Source organism: Gymnoscopelus braueri, assembly GCF_963280865.1.
Source record: "Gymnoscopelus braueri genome assembly, chromosome: 23".
NCBI classification, from domain to species: domain Eukaryota; kingdom Metazoa; phylum Chordata; class Actinopteri; order Myctophiformes; family Myctophidae; genus Gymnoscopelus; species Gymnoscopelus braueri.
In genome coordinates this window covers 13,025,160-13,041,957 of record NC_137625.1, presented here as the reverse complement: position 1 = coordinate 13,041,957, position 16,798 = coordinate 13,025,160, and the positions used below count along the sequence as shown (strand labels likewise).

Sequence of the window (16,798 nt, the reverse complement as noted above, 5' to 3'; positions counted from 1 at the left end):
TTAGTTTTTATTTTTTTCGCCAATAATCGCATCCCAAAATGGGGACACCAGGTTCAAAGTGATTAACTGACAGTACATCAAACACTTTTCAGTTCAGCTTTATTTCACCAGGATAGTTCAAAAATAAAAACAATTAAATAGCATACATACAGTATCAATAACATGACAATCTATGCATCCAAGCTGTATCCAAGGCAAGCTTTTAGTTTATAGGCTGCTTTATAGGCTCTTTAAAGCCTGCACATGTGTGGTTCCCTGGTAGACCTGTTTAGTTGATTCTAAATAGTGGTTACTGGTGGAGAGTGCAACACTTTAAACCTGGCGTCCCTGGGTTGGGCATGTCATTATAGGCAAAAAAAATAGCCTATAATTCTTTTGCCACTGTAAAGTGATTAGATTAGATTCTGATCAGACTGTGTTCAGCACTGTTCAGTATCTTGTTGTTGATACTGTAGATGGAATGTCTAAATGTAACACAATTGCAGAGTTCTTACCTTTTAACAGAATGTGTGTCATATGCAAGGACACCAGCTTGTTGCGCCCCATGGTTTCCGCAAGTAGATTCTGAGGAAAGCACATAACATTTCATTTCATTTCATGTCATTTCATTTTGTTTCGCATATGGTAGTGTATTACAGTTCACACAATTCATAATTTCAATAATTCATTAAATCACATACACCCATGAGTGAAAAGGAGCAGGAAGAAGAATAAATTCTTATTAATACCTGCCCCCTATCCAATTTAAAAAAATATATATGTCCTTGATGATCGGCGCATACAACCAGTACCTGCACTAACATGCAAGTTTAAACATAACCAAAACAAAAACAAACGAAAACAAAAACAAGCAAAAACGAGCAACAAAACAAGCAACAAATGAACAAACATATATAGTAAACAAAACAACAACAACAAAAGATAACTCCATAGTCAAATCCTTTCCTATTCATCTTCTTCATATTGTCTAATACATTTTTTTTATACCATTTTTTAAATTGATAAATATTTGTACAACATTTTAAGTCGGTGTGGAGCGAATTCCACATTCTGATTCCTACAACTGAAGGACACATTTGCCTTTGAGTTGTTCGCGCAAACTGATGCTTAAAATCATATTTCCTCCTACTGTCCCCACTTTCTGAACTACATACAAACAGCTTTTGTACATTAACTGGCAGCGTTTTGCTTTTTGCCCTAAACATGATTAATAATGTCTGTAGCTTCACTAACTCTTCAAGTTTCAAAACTCTCGAATGTATAAATAGTCTGTTTGTGTGTTCTCTATAATTGACATTATGCATGATTCTTACCGCTCTCTTCTGTAGTATGTATAATGGTTTTATGGTAGTCACATACGTATTCCCCCATACTTCAGCACAATAACTGAGGTATGGTGAAATAAGTGAGCAATATAGTATTCGCATTGACACATAATCTAACACATGTCTTACTTTACATAACATGAGATGAAAAAGTTCAGCCAAACTGCAGCTGAAAGTTTGATGGAATGTGTCGAGGAATTCAAGATAATGATATTACAGTAATATGTTATTTACTAATAAGCACATGTAACAGCCCAACACTGGTTTTGATAACATTAATGTATAATTTCACCAGTTGCTCACTAGCTGGGAGGGAGTTGTTCCTGTGCAATAGTGTAATATAGCCCAGGTATACAGTATATCTGACTTGTTTCAGCTTTGTTATTCAATCTCTCATATGCACGGTATATGCACGCACACATAATAGTGTACACACGCACGCACGCACACACACACATGCGAGAAAGACCAAGCCTGTGAGTCATCTTGGGTCAAAAGAAACATTAAAATGTTTCAATGTAGGGTACATTATGTGACGTAAAAGCATTCCTTTCAGCTACAGTTTGCCTCTCTGCGTGCAGAAAAGCGTTCAAAGCGGTATGGCTTAAACAAAGGCAAAGTAATTAGATTACATTTAAATCAATCAGGCCCACAATTAAACTAGACTAGAAGGGGACTTCTGCCACGCCTTGGCCAAGTGAAGCCCGGTCCAAACTAGACTAGTTTGTGACAGGGCTCAGTAGCAGGGAACAGGAATCTGGATCAAAGTTCTTTTTAGTTCCAAGAAACATCCATTACTATACCCACCCTATACTGCTTAAATAATGTATTATTTGGCCTGCAAGAGCTACTTTTAACATTGCAAGCAGGTAGGCTACTCACCTCCTGTTAAGATAGTGTTTGGATGCGAGCGGTCTGGAGTCCGTCTTCGGTGTGGCGTCTGCGTCTTGTGACTAGAATGTTTGAAGAAGTGAGCTACAATGTGTCGAAGTGTCCCCGAGCAAGACATTTAACCCCTAACTGATCCCTGGGTGCGTTGTAATGGCATCCACTGCTCCTAATAGTTAGTATGGGTAAATGCAGAGGACACATTCTATGTTCTGTACTGTATGTGCAAAATGTACTGTTGCAAATACTTCAACAACGACAACAATGGGTTTCCAATTTGGGGTTGATTGGGTGTTGTGTTCATGATATATGGCGTTTTTTGAAAGTGAAAATTCAAGCGCTCCGTTGTTTACTGAATATTAGAGTTTTATTTAAAAGAGGAAAAGATAATACATGCATTCAGGATGAACCAATCTGTATCATTCAGCGCAAATGACAAGTCAAGAGAACATGCATATATACTCTTACGTATACATACACATATACGACATATAGACTGCATGTGTGTATATTATTGAGAATGTTTGTAATTGAGCTCATTAGCCTCCCCCTCGTACCCACCCAAAAGAGTGAATTCAACATCCTGTTAACCCATTAAAACCGGGAAAGCACCTGTGTCATTTTTTATTTTAGCTCACCTGCACTCTCTTATTTTTCACACCCTAACAATCCCCGTGTTTGTGCATTCAATCTGTGAAATCGCACAACAAAGTAGGCAAAAGAAAAACGCCTTCATTCCGATCTCCCAGTGGATCACATTTAACTCTAATGAGCTCTTAAGCAAGGGTAAATATATAATGAACATTTACTGAAGCCTTGAGAATGTATAATAATAATATAATAATAAAGTGCTGAACAGGAATGTTCGTGGTAGAACATTTAACAAAAACGTATCCATCCATGATACATATTGTCGCTGTCGAGTGGAAATCTTGTCCAAAACGTAATTTGGACACGTAATTTTTTATAATTATTGTAAAAAAAAAAAGTATAGTCGATCTACAAGTTAAATAGCCAATCTACAAGCTCTCAACGCCTCGCATCTTGAGGCGTTGTGAGCTTGTAGATCTGCTATTTTCAATACTTTTGTGTGACACTCTTGTATGATGAAGTAGGTCATTAATTTACGGGAAAAGAAAGAGAGAGAGAGTGCAAAAAAGAGCAAAATAAGAGAACATCAGCGTATGTACACATGCATTATGATCTTGGTATATTATATACACCAACAGCATTTTTTCAGTAGCTGCCACATTACTTTATTTAAACAACTTCACAGTATCTTCGAAGTTCGAACAGTTCAAGCATATTAAAGTGCAAGAAAGGGACAGGAGAGGAGAGAGGCTGCATCGTCAAGCAGTCTGGTTAACTCATTCACTGCCAGGCTTATTTCAAGCTAGTTGATCCATATGCCAAAGGCATTTTGGGTCAAACGGAGAAAAAAATTTCTCCGTTTACATTTTAACATTGAAGTGGATGGAGAATTAACTTTTTGAAAATCGTTTTCTCCTAGTTCCTTTGAGATTCAAAAGAAAAAGAAATAACCAAAAAAAAATAAAATTTAATTTTGAAAAAAAAATCGTTTTCTCCTAGTTCCTTTGAGATTCAAAAGAAAAAGAAATAACCAAAAATTTGATTTTTTTTTTTTAGGAGACGTCAAAAGACGTCATTGGCACTAATGGCACACTGAAAACGGCCGTCAAAAGACGTCATTGGCACTATATGAGTTTTTAATATAACACAGATCTGTAGAGTCTCACTGATGTTGCTTGGTGGTCTTTTTATATGGGTGATGGGTCCCAGTGAAATTCTATAGGCATCAGTGGTCACTTCTTTTGCCACCCACATGCTTTTCTTCTGCAATGACAATTCAGATGGCCTGTGCTCTCAAGCAATTCTGTACAGCGATTCCTTCCTCATAATAAGAAGCTCGTTGATATGATTTTCATCATAATTTCCTCTGTGCCTGCATGGCTAATTTCCTCGTGGTGGCATAGCAGCTAAAGGTGACGGACCTGGCTTGGCTGTGACAAACCCGATGAGTTGCCAAACGAGCAGTTAGCAGGAACAGGCCCACGACGGCACTGCACTCAGGCCTTTGCAGAAAGGGCTTATTATATTCCACAATGAGAAAAAGAAAAAATGCAGTGGAACTGACCATTAAATTATAGCACTCTGACCAGTCAGGTAGGCTAATGGAATTTATAATCATAGACCTGTTGACCTGAGAAATTATTGTATAATTATATTGTAACATTGGTCTCGGTGAGTGACCTTATAGACAGGGGTATGAAGAGTTCTAAAATATCCCGCTGCGGTGCCTCATGAAGAAATACTGTTACTTTGCTTAGAAAGTAGCTCATAGTAGAAAAATTTGTTTTGTTGAAAACGACTCAGGTAAAAGTTCAAAATGGTCACCGACTGTGAAAGGGCCTTTGTGTCTTTTTAAATTTTGTAGTCTGAAAAAATTAGGTTAGTTTTAAGGTTATGGTATTAGTAATAACGTGAGCCGTCGGACCAATGGTGCTTCAGAAAAAAAGGCTGGCTGCTGTGAAAAGCGGTCCATGTGGCAACCTGACCGTAACCATTTAAATATGAATACATCTTACCAACTAACCCCTCTCCAGTTAAGTGATGCCATTTTTTCTCCAAGCATTCTCCAACATTTTGCCTTGACCACATGAACCCTATCGTTCCTATTCTGGGCATGTCAGGTTATAGGCAAACGTTCTGCGAAATAGCCGATCTACAAGTTGCGACTGATTGTGTAGTTGTAGATGGGCTATTTGTCCTACTGTGCACGATGAAGCTAATGAATTACAATAACAAGAGTACTTAATTTCTTAATGGGGGATCCTCCCGTGCCACTGCTTTTGATATTCAAGTCATTACTTTTTTTGGCCAGTGGAGACATGTTTTCCCCTGCTTCTTGTCAGACTGAATTAAATACATGCATTCCCTTTCAGGAAATGTAGGCTGTCTGATATTTTTGATATTCATAATATCACAATTTAATAAAAAAAATCTGTGTTGGTCACATTTACCCTGGCGTTTTTCAAAATGTTTAAAAAAGTTAGACCTTTCCTTTATCAACACTAATGGCAAAAATAGCTGATCCACAATCTCTGATGCGACACATTTTGAGCTTGTAGATCGGCTACAGCAGGGGTTCCCAAAGTTGGGGTCGCGTGACACTGACGGTGGGGTCGCGAAATTATTTTGGGTCATAATATTATTTAGAAAAAATAAATAAATTACAGAATGAATGAAATACAATCTAAAAATGGTTATACAAATAGTACATTTTACCCATCTCATTAGGTACTGTAAATGTGATTGATTGAATTCTATATGAACAAGATTATTAACAGTACAAGTAGTAGGCCTACAGTCAAAATTCATACTAAAATACATTACAAATGTGCACTGAACGTGCAAGTTTATGTGCATAAATTACCTCCAGGTTGGGTGGGGTCGCGAGTCAATGGCCGCTTTATTTTGGGGTCGCGGGCTGAACATTTTGGGAACCCATGGGCTACAGGATTTTCACAATTTGTTATAGGAAGAAGCATAGTGCTTCGTATTGGGGAGTTAAGAAAAATAACGGCTCCCTCTCTTTTTTTTTCTTCTACAAATCGAACCCTGCTCTTAATAAGCTACTTTCCACCCCTGCCTATAGATATACAGCAGCAGTAAAAGAGTTGGAACCCGTAATGGAGAGTAATGCCTTTGGCTGTTTAAACCCTGCTTTTGTCTTCCTCAGCACCTTAACTCTCACTGCATAACATTGTCGCTGTTGGGTGGAAACCTTGTATATCCAATGTAGTTATTATTTTGTGAAATAAAATAAAAGGACTGGCATATAGATCTGCTATCTTTACTACTTTTGTGTGACACTAGTGTGATGAAGTAGGGCATTCATGTACTAAAAATAAATAATCATAAAAAGTTAAAATATGCAGATACAAGGTTTCTGCCGAACAGCAATGATGATATGTTGTCAGGGCCTATAATTGCCTGCTCACTGCTCTGGGTGTCTGCATACCTGCATATCAGATCAGACTGTGGTTTTGGGAGAGTAACTGCATAGCTGGTGTGAATCCAGTCTAGCGAGGCTTTCTAAAGACACAAAAGGCCCTGATAGTCCATGAGCCAGAGCCCCAAAATTGAGCAATGATTATCGAAAGAGTGGGCAAAACCAAACCTATATTAAATTGTTCATAGGGTCAATACGAGTAAATAAATATATGATAACCTTTCCACAGGAGCAGCTTTTTCATGGTTATCACACATTTTGTTATTTTCCCCATACGTACGTGACAGGTGAAAAAATGACAAAATTAAAAAAAGAGTTATCATAATGAAACTTCCTGAGTTGATTACTTACATGAAGACAATAATTTATCGTATTACAAGTTTTCTGAAATTGTATATTTAAATATGCAAATTAGGCATTAGGAAAATATGCCCAAATGTGCATAACTTTCCAGAATCAACATTGGAACATTGGACAAAGCCAGAGTCAACATACTTATTTCATTTTGTTAAGATGTTGGAGTCAAAGGTTTTTAACGAGGGAATATTCAATATCTGGCTCAATTTTGGGGCTCTGGCTCATGGACTAAATGCCTAATTTGCATATTTAAATATACAATTTCAGAAAACTTGTAATACGATAAATCATTGTCTTCATGTAAGTAATCAACTCAGGAAGTTTCATTATGATAACTCTTTTTTGAATTTTGTAATTTTTTCACCTGTCATGTACGTATGGGGAAAATAACAAAATGTGTGATAACCATGAAAAAGCTGCTCCTGTGGAGAGGTTATCATATATTTATTTACTCGTATTGACCCTATGAACAATTTAATATAGGTTTGGTTTTGCCCACTCTTTCGATAATGAAATCTTGTCTGGCTCATGGACTATGAGGTGGATATTTTCTTCCCGACTACAAATCTTGAACTCAGTGGGTTTAAAGGACGTCAGTGGAGGCCTGCTCTCCATGATCTATAAATGCATCGACCGTTCTCCCATTTAGATAGAGATCCAGAGCTGAGGTTTCCTGATCACTGATGCTGCAGGATCGAGGCTAAATCGACGCCCCCCCACCGGATGGATTTTAGACTGGCTGGCTGCCATTGTTAAGTGGAGATCTAATATAAGGCTCTCTGTCACTTGCGTACTGCAGAGGGAAGCTTTGCCTTTGCAAGATTTAGCTTCCGGTACGCACGCACGCACTCATGCACACACTCGTTTTTATTACTATACTTTCAAGGACAAAAACCTTTTAGGCTGCAACGCGCTGTGAGCGTGTAGATCTGCTATTTTTGGTGCACAACACTGACATACAACTCGGTATTAATCAGGCAAAACTCTAACCCCAAAACTTAACCTCTAAATGTCTATATCCTAACCATCTTAATATTTTCCTAATTGTAAGTCTAGCTCTAAAAAACTTTTTTTTAGAGGAAAGAGGAAAAGAGAAAGAGAAAAATCATTTTTGGAAAATAAAATAAAAACATTACAAAAACAGCATGAAGTAAATAAGGATAAAGAAATACAGAAACAATTGAACGCAGCTAAAACAGAACTGGACACAATTGAAATACAAGAAATCGAAAAGGATCTCATGCTGTGTAGGCAAACTTATTATGATAATAGCCCAAAAGCGCTGAAAATGTTAGCAAACAAATTAAAGAAACAGAAAGAAAAAACAGCAATAGCAACCATTAAGGATGAAAATGATATACTTCAAAGAGGGAAATCTAAAATAGCATCATGTTTTAGAGATTATTATCAAAACCTCTATACCCCAGAAACAGTAGATGTGAGTATGCAAAAAATTAAAGAGTATCTAACTCCTTTAAACTTTCCCACAGTAACTGACAACCAAAATAGCGACTTAGTTAAGCCAATAACAGAGGCAGAAATTACAAAGGTTATCCAGAAAGGTAAAACTGGAAAGAGCCCAGGAAGTGATGGTTTCACAAATGAATTTTATAAGTGCTTTAGACCCTTGGTTGTACCTATTCTAAGCAGAGTCTTCAATGATATCCTACAAACAGGGAAGTGGCCAGACACATGGAATTCAGCAATCATTACTGTTATACCAAAAGAAGGAAAAGACTTGACAAATTGTTCATCCTATAGACCGATATCTCTCTTAAATGTAGATCAGAAGATATTCACCTCGATTATAGCCAACAGACTCTCATATGTACTCCCAGATATAATTAATTTAGACCAAACGGGTTTTGTAAGGAACCGCCTCTTAAGTGATAATGTGAGACGCACACTTAACATGATAGATCAAACGGTAGAAATGAAACAACAGATGTTGACCTTGACCTTGGACGCGGAAAAGGCCTTCGACAGGGTTTCCTGGCCCTTTTTATTTGGAGTATGTGAGAAGTTCGGTTTTCACAAAACTTTTATTAAATTGATTAAGGGAATGTATAAAGAACCAAATGCAAGAGTAAGAGTTAATGGGATGCTCTCTAAGACTTTTTCTTTGAACAGAGGAATAAAACAAGGAGATCCGATATCACCACAAATGTTTAATTTATGTATTGAACCCCTGAAATAAAGGGAGTTAAATTAAAGGAAGAAGAACATAAATTGGCAATGTATGCAGATGATATCATACTGTTCCTTACAGAAATATGTAAATCCTTGCCCATTTTATTAGAGGAAATAACAAACTATGGAGCTATGTCTGGCTATAAGTTAAATTTAAATAAAACAGAAGCCATGTTAGTGGGTGGCTATTTGGAAAAAGATTTTAAAAAACAGTTTAATATCAAATGGGATCAGAATAAAGTTAGATATCTGGGAGTAAACATACCTAATAATCTAGATGAACTATATCACTGTAATTACGGGCCATTGGAAAACTCTGTAAAACAAGATTTGAGTAGGTGGAAAATTATACCCTCTACCTTACTGGAAAGAATTAAGATTATCAAAATGAACGTTTTGCCACGCTTCCTATTTTTATTCCAAAACCTGCCATTATACATATCACCTGCATGTTTTCATGTATGGGAGGGACTGATGAGAAAGTTTATATGGGATGCAAAGAAGCCAAGAGTTAAACTCAAAACCCTGCAACAAGACAAAGACAGAGGAGGTCTGGCGTTACCTAATTTAATTCATTATTATTACGCAGCACAGTTAAAACCTATTTTAATCTGGATGAATAATAAGATGAGCCCTAAATGGAAGCTCATAGAGTCTAATCTAGTTGAACCACTCAGCACCTTGATCTTTGCATCCTATAATAAAATACAGACTAAAACACTCAATCATTCTATACGTAATACATTTAAAATTTGGAAAACGATATGTAAAATAAGTAAAGTTAAAGAACAAGAAATTACCTGTATGAGAGAAATGTCATGTGACTCAGATTTCACTCCAAATAGCATTGATCATGTTTTTAAGATATGGGAAGGGAAAGGTCTCAGAAGATTCTATCAAATGTATAATGAAGAAGGGCTGGTCTCTTTTGAAAATTTAGCAGATCAATATGATCTTCCAAGTCATCATTTTTATCGATATTTGCAAGTGAGGAGCTACTTAAAAGAGAAGCTCAAAATTAGAACTCTTGGAGACCTTCACCCTCTCCTAAGATATATAGTAAAATCCCATCAAAGACATGATTACAAAAACACAATTGGACAAGTCTATAAAATTTTTCAGGAAAACAAAATTGAAGATCTAGATCATATAAAGGACAAATGGGATAAAGAACTGAAAATAACCATACAAGGAAGTGAGTGGAATCAGAGTTTTAAAGACATTTTTAATCATATAAGATCGCCTTTTTGGCAGGAATACGCCTGGAAGATGAATATAAGGTATTTCCAAACGCCTCTATCGATATCCAAGTACACATTAAACTCTAGTTGTTGGAGGGGATGTGGGGAGAATGGGGCGGACCATACCCATATTTTCCTTACATGCCCCAAAATACAACACTTTTGGTCCAAAGTTTTACAAATCATAGAACAAATATTTGGAAGAGCTGTTAATTTAGAAAATCACAATATACTTTTGGGAACACGTCCCAAAAGTCTACAGAGGGAAGAACTATATCTCTTTTGGATTTTGAGAATTACAGCCCTCAAACAAATAACTAGATGTTGGAAAGGTCTGGAACTACCTAGTGTAGTCAGATGGATGGAAAAAGTGGAAGATATTTATTTCATGGAGAAGGTGACGTATAAAATTAATGGAAAGGACAGGTTGTTTGAAAAGAGATGGGCTCTCTATCTTACAAATAAACATGATTTGATTATTTAACCTTAACGACTAAAATTATTATTATTTCTTTGGAATATTTCTTTTTATTTTAACCACCCAAGTATTCAGAACTAAAAATGAAACAAAAGAAAATGGAAGATATTTTACCAAAATGACACAACAAAGCCTAACTCCCCCACCTCACCCCCACCCCCCCCCCCCTTTTTTTTATTTTGTGTTTTATTTCTTTATTGTTTCATTTCTTGGTATCAAGTTTGTTGCTTATGCCTCCTTATAAAGGAGGTTTACGAGGATGCATGGATGAAATAATGATTTCTATTGAAATGTCTTCATATAGTTTATCCTTTTTATTCACTTTATGTATGTACTGTAGGTGAAGGGGTTTTACATGCAAAAAAAAAAAAAGAAAAAAGAATGGGTCGAAATGTCTGTTGATAACAGAGACATAAAACATGTGAAATGTATTATTACTATTATGGAAGTAAACTGAATGATTTATTGTTAACATGTTTGGACTCAATAAAGTATAAAAAAAAAAAAAAAAAAAAAAAACTTTTTTTTAAATATAAAACAAACCATTTATCCTCCTTACTATGTCTATTTCTCAAATTCTATACTTGTGGGGACATTTGGCTCTCACAAGTACAGTAAGACACACACACACACACACACACACACACACACACACACACACACACCCACACCCACACCCACACACACACACACACACACACACACACACACACACACACACACACACACACACACACACACACAGAGATTGTGTGACCGGTTGGAATCGCTGCAGTTTAAATCAATACCAGCTGTGGAAAAAAAGGCAGCGGCCATCTCTCCAACTGCTGTTCTCTCTGTTTGTTGTGAGGGAATGGAGGATGTCTAATTCTTTCTTTGTGTTTGTGTCCATCCATCTACCTCTGTGTTTGTGTGAGTCAGCCTGACGTTCCCTTTTCTGCTCTCTGTCTCTATCTTGTTCAGACCGCTCACCCCTCCCTCCCACTCCTCCCTTTCTCTTTTTCCGTCCTCCCGTACAATACATCTCTCTCACCCTTTCAACGGCAGTATATATATATATATATTTCTCTACAGTGGCTTCGCTCGCCGCCTCTAGTAATGGGAAATGTGTCGCGTTGCCACAGCAGTGAATGGTGAATCCTTCGTTCAGAAAGAACCAATTAGCGAAGGCCACTAACTTAACAAGTAACTTTTGTTATGCTGAGGCGTGTTCAAATGCAAAGAAAGAAAGAAAGAAAGAGGGTTTCATTTTCAAGGGAAGACTCACAAGCAATTGTGCTGGGACTCGTCAAGGACTTTCACATGAGTGGGCACAGTATTTCCCCCCCCCCCATTCTTTCTTTCTTATCAAAAGAGAACTCGGTGTAGTCTAGACAGTAAGAATCTTGGGTCTCTCTGCAGATTTGCCACAAACTTTATAGCTGTCCTGTCAAGCGCCAGTAAAGAAAAAGTGCACAGGGCAGGGGCGTGTTTCACATAAAAGAAGTAAAGCGTGGTGTTAAATTGAGGTCTGGGTTGATGTAAACGGTGTATTGACACAGTGAGTGGGCTGTATATGGAGTCAACTCAGGACATCGCACATGCTCCACATGTTTCCATTCCTTTTTAAGGAGGTGGGCGTTTTTGGCATTGTTTGAGATGAGAGGCTTAGCCCCTGTAGGGGCTTCTGGGGGTGGAAAATCATTTTCTGAATTTCAATGCGTTAAAATACATAAATCTGAAGCACTCTAGGAGTAACTAAAAGAGATGATCATGCCTAAATTTCGTGGAGAAAAAAAAAAAGTATTTTGTGGTAAGTGGAGTTAAATGGAATTCCATATTATTCATTTGATATCAGATGGGTGTAACAAGGGTGCAAATTGAGTCCTAGACAATTCTGGAGAGCATAATCCCCTGCCAATAAATCAAGCTGGCCCATTTGGTGGTGCAGGTGGTGTGTGGAAGACTATATTTAAAAGCTCTTAAATAGTGGTGGTAGTTATTCAGAAGATAGAATAAATAAAATAATCACCCATGCCAAAACATGAAAAACCCAAACATTTTCGTGAATTAAAAACAAATTCAAACATTTTTAAAAATACTTTCATAGATGAATAAAAACAATTCCATAATTCCATGAATTAGAAGAAATAACTAATAAGAAGTAATAAAAATAGCAGATCTACAAGCTTGGGGACCACTGCTCTGAGCAATACAACTGTAATACATTTACAGCTATCTGAATGCAAACAGTGATCTCTCTCTCAAAAATAACCGGATCAAACATGATGTTGCAGGCATAACATACTATTTGAATTCTTCCTTGGCTTATAGTCTGTCTTGTCACTTGGTTTGTTGTTCTGACTTGTTGTTTGTTCATGCGGTTACTGTAGCAAGGGGCGGCCATAGCTGAGTGGTTAGTGAGCCCGCCTAGAGAGCCAGAGGCCCTGGTTGCCACAGGTACGATTCCAGGCCACGCCAGCATATGTGTCGATGAAATGAAATTTGTCCCTGAGCAAGACTCTTAACCCCTAATTGCTCACAGGCCCTCATTGGAAACAAGCCCGCAAGGACTTTCATGAACGTCCTGTTAAAAGGAATTATCCGTATCCTTATATACGGGTTTATGTCTTTCGACATCCATGGCTTTTTCACATCCCAGTTCTCACCATATTCCTGTCAATCAATGACACCAGTAAGTTTGCCAGAGTGAACAGCAGACTGGATTCACGTTGTTAGCAACACACACGCACGCACGCACGCACGCACCACGCACGCACGCACGCACGCACGCACGCACGCACGCACGCACGCACGCACGCACGCACGCACGCACGCACGCACGCACGCACGCACGCACACACTTGTAAATATTTAGGTTTTTATTTTGATGAGCATATGAATTTTGTTCATGGTTCCACAGTCCTTTCTGAGTCTGCAGGCAGAGCACTAGGAGGAGTCATTGGTAAAATCAAGGCACTTAAAGATGTTGGTTTCCTTACCTACAGTATACAACACTTTATCAGGCTTGTGTTTGCCCAGTTCTTGATTATGGCTCTGGGGTCATGGGAGATTCTCTAAGAGTGTAGCTGTAAATAACCGAGCCCAGAGTGCATAAATATGCACCAATGGCAGCTGTCTCAGGAGATATGGGATGGGAACCTTGTGAGGTCCGATGGAAGGGCTGCACCGCCAGGTTGTGGAACAGATTAGGCGGCATGAATGATAATAGACTAACAAAGAAAGTGTTGAACTGGGACAAACAACAGAATGGACCTTGGATAGAGGACATACGCGATATGTTCTGTGAATATGGAGTTGAAGTTGTGTTCCTCAGATTAGAAAAAGTTAATATTGTAACACCAAAGGAGATGCTTTTTGATAAGATCAAACATACTTTGGCAGAAGAGATCTGGAGTAAACCAAAATCATTTCGTTTTTTATTGTCCTTTTTATTGGAGGGTCGGAGAAGAGTTGTTTAATAATATTAACTATGCTGATATGTTGGATATCAATGACTCACAATTTATTAACTGTTTATTTAAAAAAAGATGTATTTAAACTGGCAAACTACTTGGAGAAAGCCTGGGACTTGAGGAAAAAAGTGTTGTACAGCCAGTAGGGGATATGTTATACCTTATGTTATGTTATGTTATGTTATGTTATGTTATGTTATGTTATGTTATGTTATGTTTTGTTCTGTCGGTATGTTGATCAGCAATACTGGTAACCAGTGTATAAAAAAATGTACTTTTGAATTTTGTAACTATGTCTAAAAAGCTGTCATATAATCCCATGAGGGTTGGGCCACGAGGTGGCATGACACATAAAAATAATTAATTAATTCATTCACACACACCCCACAGGGGCTGAAGGAGAATAACTGGCAGATTGTATGAGACTTAGAGGAAAGAAAGACTTGTCTGATGGGTGAGGTAGTGTGCGTGCGTATAAGGGTGTGTGTATGGGTGATTCTTTAAGTCCTGCTACAGACCTCCCCCTCTCATCTTTCTTCTCTCTCTCTCTCTCTCTCTCTCTCTCTCTCTCTCTCTCTCTCTCTCTCTCTCTCTCTCTCTCTCTCTCACAGATCCTCATAAAGCCCAGTCTTTCTTGTCTTTGCAGTAGGTGGTAACAGCAGAGATCTCATTTGCTGACACATGTAGGCCGAGAATAGACATCACAGACACTGCAACAGCTGCAGCCTGAGACTCCACACATTCTATTCTACTCTATCTAAACATCAGTGGTCCTCAAACTTTTTCGTGCCGCGCTGCGAGCTTGTACATCTGCTATTTTTTATGATTTTTGAAAAATATTGAAAAGGTGTGTAATTTTGCATATTTCTTTTACATAATATAATAATACTTAGCGTCCCTGTCACAAAACATTTTCAGATGGGGGTCCGCGGCCAAATACATATCAATTTGGGGGTCCTTGGCACAAATCGAACTGCTGGTTTATCCCATCCCATCATTCAGTGGTTGTGTTGTGCCAGTACACTCAAATGTAACCAAAATGTTTTCTCTCTGAGTTGAATTAAAGGGAAAATTGTTCTGATGTGGGGAAATCAATTGAGTTATTAACACATTGTTGGCACGCTATGTAATTGATAATGCTCATTTTGGATGAAAATCGACGGCGTTTGCTTTGGACATGAGTATTTTAATGTGTACCGTAGGTTTACTTCGCTAAGGACAGCAGACAGGGAGATTTACTCTCTTGCACCCCCCACCCCCCCCAACCCCCACACACACTCTCTCACAGGATGAGCACATGATCAAACTGCATCAATAGACGCCCTGAATCATGGGGGGGATGGGTTATTGATTACTTGTGTCAGGCCTGAGTGAGAATGAAAGTGGGGTCAGGCATTCTATCAGTCATGTGTGTGTGTGCGTGTGTGTGTGCGCGTGTGTGCTTGTATGAGGGCCAAATGTATAGCAGACTTTGAAAAATATAGACATTGTCAGGAAATTTTTCATGGTCCTCACAAGAAAAATGGTTGTTTAAAAATATATTTTAAAAGTTAAAATAAAAATGGCCCCAAACAAATTGCAAAGTTTGATGTCCTCACAAGTATACTAATACGTGTCAAACAGAGAGAGAGAGTCCAGAGGGATCAGAGGTCAGTTTGACCTGGAGATAACTTCCTGTGACCTTTGACCTCATGGCTGTGTCCTGGGATGTTTGTTTTGTCTAACAGAGTTCTCCTTGCGTCTTTATGGCATGGCACCTATAGGACAGTGGTTCTCAAAGTGGGGCCCCCGGGACCCAACAGGGGTCCTTGAAGAGATTCCAGGGGGTCCCCAGCTAAAGTTTAGTTAGTTAGAAACCAAATGAACCAAATGGACAGATTTTTTTAATAGGGGACCTAATAGACTTTAATAGGGAGACCTAATCTGCCCTCTGCAGATTAGGTCTGGCCCCTCTCAATAGAGATTTGATTTCTCTCCCTCCGAAGTTGTGAGGACCAATCAGGGCCCGGTATGCAAATGTGGGGCGGGTTTATCACCAGAGGAGATTTTTTGAATTTGCCCCTCGGAGATGCAGGTTCCACACAGAGGTTCCAGACTAATATCTATACGCAGTGATATTAGTCTGGCCATGCCAGGCTAGGTCTAATGCATACCACACTGGGTGTCCTTGAAATTCAAACGTTTTGAGAATTACTGATCTAGGCAGCTTGAGCCATCTGTACAGTAAGAGTGTTTGTCCCTATGTGCGTATGTACAGTACTGTACCTGTACTACTGTACTGTATGTCCCAGAATCTTTTGCTGTCATTAGGCCAAGGAAGTAAATCCCACAATACCTTTCACATTATTGTGAATATTTCACAATATGAGTCTCTATGACTCAGACATATACTGTCTGATATGCCCATATATGGACATGCCAATATATGGGCATATACTGATGACATCATGGATCTCCATATATAAACAGCTGAGGAAGGCTTGTCGCCGAAACGCGTCTGTATACTGTATGCTGCGGCTGTCCATGCCTTAATGCATTAAAAGTACCAGAACGACTTCGGAGCGATGGCTATTTTCTTTTAAAAAGGACTGACAGATACAGAGCTCTTCATATATGGGCTTAAAAGCGACACAGGTAGACGGAAAGATACAGAGATCTCCATATACAGTATGGGCATAAAAGGGACACAGACGGACGGGTACTGTACAACGGGTACTCTGACAAGGCCTCCGTCACTATGACTCAGACATATCGGTCGGATCGATGGACTTTGGTTATTTGGTTTAGTATAAGTTGATTGATAACAGGTCTTGTTCACAAGCTTGTGTAGA

The 16,798-nt window shown here is 38.4% G+C and overlaps 1 protein-coding gene across 2 annotated transcripts in view; it reads left to right on the top strand.

Annotated features, from left to right (window-relative positions):
- The window catches only part of anks1b (ankyrin repeat and sterile alpha motif domain containing 1B), a gene marked incomplete at its 5' end in the record, with an annotated part of 338,563 nt that overhangs the window by 69,004 nt on the left and 252,761 nt on the right, over positions 1 to 16,798 (top strand). The gene's annotated exons all lie outside the window — the stretch shown is intronic.